This window comes from Elephas maximus, chromosome 6 (assembly GCF_024166365.1).
Source record: "Elephas maximus indicus isolate mEleMax1 chromosome 6, mEleMax1 primary haplotype, whole genome shotgun sequence".
NCBI classification, from domain to species: Eukaryota; Metazoa; Chordata; class Mammalia; order Proboscidea; family Elephantidae; genus Elephas; species Elephas maximus.
In genome coordinates, this window is record NC_064824.1 from 140371288 (window position 1) to 140377366 (window position 6079).

The following is a 6079-nucleotide window of genomic DNA, read 5'->3' on the forward strand; positions in this document are numbered from 1 at the left end:
CCCCACCCCAGGGCACCCCAGCCTGACTTCTCCCAGTGTGTTCCTGTCTGCCTGCTCCCCATCTTTATGTAACAGGGATCACACTGCCGTACTCTGTCTGCAAGCCCGGTGGTGTTTACAGAACAAGCTTGCTACTTCCTGGTCGCAGCCAATTCCCCTGAGGCCAGCCTGCGTAATCCAGAGAAAATGTTTGTTCTGCTGAATAAACACGCGCTCTCCATGGCAACGGTTTGGTAAAAGACTAAAAGGCGACTGCGCCTTCCAAATATGGAAGGGAGAAGCTGGGGCAGACGCGGCGTCTGGCCACATTGAGAACCCTTTAAATACTCTCAGCCTCCTTTATGAAAGCCTTAAACGTGTGGAAGGACAGTATTTTAAAACAGCAAAAATGCAAAAAACGTCAGCTTCCTAGCGTGAATTTTGAAGAGTGGGTGACTCTGAATATCTGTGATTTCTAGGAAGTTCTGGGGTCCCTCTGCTCCTTAAATAGCCAAGCTTTTCTTACGTAAAACTCTTAAAGAACATATTCCGATTTCTCTGTGACCCCAGGAAGGGCATTCAGGAGCCCTGCGAGACTTTCAGTGGTCGATGGGCTGGGGACCACAGTCTGGCAGTCCCTGTGTCACCTTTGAAATTGCCATCCTGTTTGATTGTGGCCTTGACCCTGTCCCCCAGTAACCACCCCAGTGTGACTGCCTGCCAGCACACACTGCTTAAGTGCTGCCTCTGCTCTGCTCTAGACTTGGAAACAAAGCAAGAAACTTGCTAAAAACGTGTATAAAACGAGCAGACCGTTGAACCCAACATGCCCAGGCTTGGCAGGGGGGCGGGTGACCCATCAGAGGTCCTTGTTTGTGCTTCCTGGTTCTCCCTGGGGTCCGAGGTGGGCCAGCTTCTGCAGGGCAGGGGTGCAGGGCATCTGTGTGGTTCTGTGCTTCTAGTTAGTTTTGTCCAACAGCGTTGTTTTCAAAAGCTGAAGGCAGCATCACACGCGTCATTCTTTCTCTGGACTAAACACTGCCGGTCTTGCCAGTGCTCAGCGACGCCACAGAGCCGTGTGGTTTGCAGGAAGCCAGGGGGAAGTTACATCACCATTACCAAATTTTTATTTTTGAAAAAATTTTTTTGATGGCATGGGTTTTCAGTATTGGAATGCGTGCTTACTAATTGAGCGTCTTTAAATATTTGGTCGGTAATATGGACTTTGAGAAATACAATCCGATAATACAAGCCACCAATAAGACGAATGGCACTCTGGCGCCACCGATCCGTGGTATGACAATACACCAAAAACAAAATACCAAACTCCTTGCTTTCGAGTTGATTTGGACTTATAGTGACCCTATAGGACAGAGCAGAACTGCCCCATAAGGTTTCCAAGGAGCAGCTGATAGATTCAAACTGCTGACCTTTTGGTTAGCAGCCAAGCTCTTAACCACTGCGCCACCAAGGCTCCTTGACAACATACCAATAAGAACTAAACAGAGAATTACTGAGGGCACCTTTCCATTAGGTTACATGGGGAACCTCTGGTTTTCCAAAGATGACCCAGAAAAACCAAAACAAACCCATCCGGGCTCCCTAACTATCACACAGGAAAGCCATAATTATGCTTGCAAGTCTTATCTCACAGAAATAAAGGGGGAAAAAAGGCAACAGTTTATAGAACTAACACATCCATGAAGCGTCACCTAATAGAATGTTCAACCTGCACAACAATGAGGCTCCAACTTGGGTCCGCTGAGCTTCGTGTATTTCAAAAGGGACCCACATTGACACTAAATGGGTTAGAAGCAGACTAACCTACTACCTACGAGATCCAGGGGCATAAAAAGTGGTTGGCATACCATTAACCCAATAGCAGCTAGAGAGTTAAAGACAGATGCGTGCCTCCCACAACTGTCCCAAACATGTGCATCAAAAACAGTGCACGCGAGGGGCACCCTCCTATTTGAGACACGCCTCCCAAGCCACACACAGGCATAAGCACGTCAGAAACCACTCCCTCCGGCATCCAAAACCCAAACCCACTGCCCTCGAGTTGATTCCGATTCCGACTCATAGCGACCCTGTAGGACAGACTAGAGCTGCCCCATAGGGTTTCTGAGGCTGTAATCTTTATGGAAGCAGACTGCCACATCTTTTTCTCTTTGAGCAGGTGGTTGGTTCCAATCGCCAACCTTTCAGTTGGCTGCCGAGCTCTTTAACCACTGCACCACCAGGGCTCCTTCCCTCCTGCATAAAAAAAAAAAAAGCTCCTTCCCTCCTGCATAGTGCCCGGGAAAACCTTCAGTAACAGGAACAGGGATCCCAGCACCTGGGAGCTGAAACGCACCTTGGAGAGCACTTATTCCAGGAATATACACAGACAGGTAGCTGAGACCTAGAGGTGGGGGGCAGGAGCAGGGAGGTGGGGGTGGGGTGGATTCGCCAAGCACTGCCACCTGGGTAGTGGCCAGGCTCCCACCTCCTGCCAATGGCTCCAACCCCCTCATCTCCCAGAGCCCTGACTTTGCTCTTTACTGGTGAATCACAGGAGATTACAGTGGTGGGTGACTTCCAAGCTGGCAGAACACCCACGGCACCCATCCTTCAGTGGCAGTTCACACAGCTTCTACTTAAAAAAAAAAAAAAAAGGACTCCTCTCCTCTTTTCACGAATACACCTTACCTAAGCGACTAGACTTGGATTTAAAACTCAGTTTCTAATTGCAGCCTTCATCCTGTTTCCCTTCGCAGGCAAACCCAGTCCTGGACCAGAAAGCCCAGGTGCGGTGGGGCAGGGCATCTCCCCCTAGGAACCGGGAGGTAGGGTGGGGAAGAGAAGTGTTCACAGACAGAGCTCTGCCACGGTGCTAGGGTCTGAACACTTGGGGGACCTAAGGCCCTTCCTTCCAAACCCTGGCCCAGTTTCAGGTGTTCAGACTCAGCCTGACCCAGATCAAGACCCTTAGGTGTGATGGAAAGACCTGGAGACATTGCCCTGGCACCCTCCCCCCACCGCCCCCCACGACAGTGTGTTTCCAGCACATGTCTGGCTCTCGGTTTCCTCATCTGTGAAGCCCTGGATGATTCCCAGGTACCTTCTGGCTCTGCCACTCTGTGCGTATGAATCAGCTTTCCAAGCTGGTTCCCTCTGTGTCGTTACAGAAACCCTGGCAATCAAGTTGTTATCCTTTGCTCTGCCTTCCTGGAGGGAAGCAGACTGCCGCCCACCCCTGTCTGGGCCCTGGGGCTTGGCAGCCAAGGGGCATCCCAGCACATGGTGTGACTGCCCCACCACAAAGTAGAGACCAGCCTGGGCAGCCCCCCTTCTACCTGCCCTGGGGAAAAGAAATTGACCTGGGGGACCAGGGTTGGCAAAGGGGCTGAGCATCATCGAGACTCCCCGCTGTCAGGGTTCCTAGGCCTGGCCTGGCACAGGGATTTTCCAGCTGGAAGACCAGTGGCCTTGCTACAGTGGGTGATTGGCCATTGCCCCCATCAGTGGCCTGAGACTTGTCTGGCCTCAGAGGGGGAAGCTGGCTTCCAAAAGGGCTCTCCATGTGCCCAGTGACAGCAGCGGCCCTTGGTGTGGCCTTGGCCTTCCAGGTCCTCTCCCCACTGAAGGCCCAGGGGTTTTCATGAAAGAAATGCCACCTAACCTCTTTGAAGCTCAGTTTCTTGACCTGTAAAATGGGGACAAGAGTACCCACCGCGCAGAGTCTCCGCAAGGTTTGCCTTAGCAAATACACAGCGCCGGCACACGCTCAGTCCTGATATCCGTTAGTATCAGAATAGACTGAATTTCCTCTGCACACTCCCCACCCCAGCGCCGTCTTCACCGTTTGCAAGCTCGGAGCATTCAAATTTCCCAGAACACTAGGGGTTCGCGTGCCCGTGGCGGGGGGCTGAGGAAGGCAGCCGGGCGCCGCCGCCCGCTTGGATCCCAGACCCTCTCGACCGCAGACCCCAGATTCGCGCGTGGACCCCAGCCCCGACCAAGCGCCAACTCTAGACCCGGGACGCGGACCCCAGCGCCACCCGAGCGCCGACCCCGGGCCCGGGCAGCGGACACCAGACTCAGAGCGCAGACTCCAGACCCACCCGAGCTCCTACCCCAGATCCGCCTGAGCGCCCACCCCAGACCCGGGGGGCTGACCCCAGACCCTCCCAAGCGCCGATCCCAGAGCCGGTGGGCCGACCCCAGACCCTCCCGAGCGCCGACCCCAGACCCTCCCGAGCGCCGACCCCAGACCCTCCCGAGCGCCGACCCCAGACCCCCCCGAGCGCCGACCCCAGACCCACCCGCGCCCGGCAGGCAGTTACGTAAGCGCGAGCCCGGCTGCCGAGAGCGCCCGCCACCTGCCGGCGCCGCCGCACCCCCGGCCGCACTCACCGAGGCGCCCCGCGTCCCCGTCCCGCCGCCGTCCGTCCGTCCGTCCGTCCGCCCGGCAGCTTCTCCGCAGCCCCCGCCTGGGCTCACCGGCCGCCGCTGTCACATAGTGGAAAACGTGACCGCGCGCGCCGGCCCGCCCCCGCGCCTGCCATTGGCCACGACGCCGCCTCATCTGCATACCCGAGGGGGCGGGGCCGGCGAGCAGCGCGCGCCCATTGGCTGCGGCGCCTGCCGCTCTCTTTACATAAGACGCACATGGAACTCCATGTTCCCCGCGTCGGTTCTCAATGAGGACGCGGCGCGCACGGGCCCCCCTCTGCGCCCTCCCCAGTGGTCCCTTCCACTTCCGCCTTTCCATTCAGGACGCCGCGCGCCGGGCGGCCGGGGAGCGCGGAGTGGCGCGTACCACTGCGGGGCGGGGGCGCCGGGCCGCAGCTCCGGGTCCGGGGCGACGAGCGCAGCGCTGGCGGCTGGGGCGCGCCTCTGCCGGGAGACGGTGCGCCGCCGAAGCCCAGGCCCGGGGAGGCCGCCACCTGGGGGGCCGGCCAGAGGCGCGGCCCGGCGGCCAAAGCCTCCCTGCGGAAATCGCTCGGTCACCCCTCCCGTTCATTCAGCCGGTGCCACCCGTGGACTCGCTCCCATTCAGACGCGCGTGCCCATTTAGTCGCTGGTTCCCATTCAGCCTTCCGCTCCCTCGCTCCCTGCGTCGCTGATCCTGCCCAGGCTGCCCAGGCGGAGGGAGGCTCTCGGGTTGCAGGCCGCCCACTACCGAGGTGCAGGTGCTCGACACTTGTCCCAGATCCCCAGGATGGTCCGCTTTCAGACGCCTTTTTTGCTTTCGAGACCATGTGTCACAATTTTTGGCTCAGGAAATACGATCATTGTTACCACGGGGAGGTATAAATTAATCAATGAATGATATCACTGTTCCAACCACATCATTAGGGAGGCAAGACCCACCCACTGTGAAAAGGGAAACTCAAATGCTAAACTGGGTGATGTAGGTTATAAATCACAGGGCCGGAGCTCCCCGCAGAGGCTCCACGACGGAAGCAGCACCCAAGTGTGAGTAGGACCGGGGAGATGTTTGCAAAAGGGGGGCCTTCCTGAAAGGCGAGTTCCAGAGACACCGGAGCCACGGGTGGGGTCATTCCGGGAGGCGGCTCTGGACCCTGAGCACCTTTGCTGAGACCATTTTCTCTTTTGGTAAAGTTGTTTGGGGCCTCTTAAGGCCCCAACCCTGTCTGAAGTGTCCGTGGAGAGAGCAGACCTGCTCAGATGCAGTTATCGTTGTTTAGAGGTGCCATCCAAGTTGATTCCAGCTCATAGTGACCCCTTGCACAACAGAATTAAACATCTCCTGGTCTTGCACCATCCTCACAATCACTGTTATGCTTGATCCCATTGTTGTAGCCACTGTGTCGATCCAGCTCGTTGAGGGTCTTCCTCTTTTTCATGACCTTCTACTCTACCAAGCATGATGTCCTTCTCCAGGGACTGATCCTTCCTGATGACATGTACAAAGAGTATGAGAGAAAGTCTTGCCATCTTTGCTTCTAGGAAGTATTTGGGCTGTACTTCTTCCAGGAGAGATTTGTTCCTTCTTCTGGAAGTCCACAGTATATCCAATATTCTTTGCCAACTCCATGATCCAAAGGCATCGATTCTTCTTCCTCCTCAGTTTTCCTTACTCATTGTCCAG

The 6079-nt window shown here is 56.2% G+C and overlaps 1 protein-coding gene across 4 annotated transcripts in view; it reads right to left on the reverse strand.

Annotated features, from left to right (window-relative positions):
- The window catches only part of PER2 (period circadian regulator 2), a 46358-nt gene extending 41872 nt beyond the window's left edge, over positions 1 to 4486 (reverse strand). For all 4 annotated transcript variants that reach the window (XM_049888568.1, XM_049888566.1, XM_049888565.1 and 1 more), the window contains exon 1: positions 4378 to 4486. The gene's annotated coding sequence lies outside the window, so the exon portion shown is untranslated. The remainder of the gene's footprint in view (positions 1 to 4377) is intronic.
- Positions 4487 to 6079: the final 1593 nt, after the last annotated feature.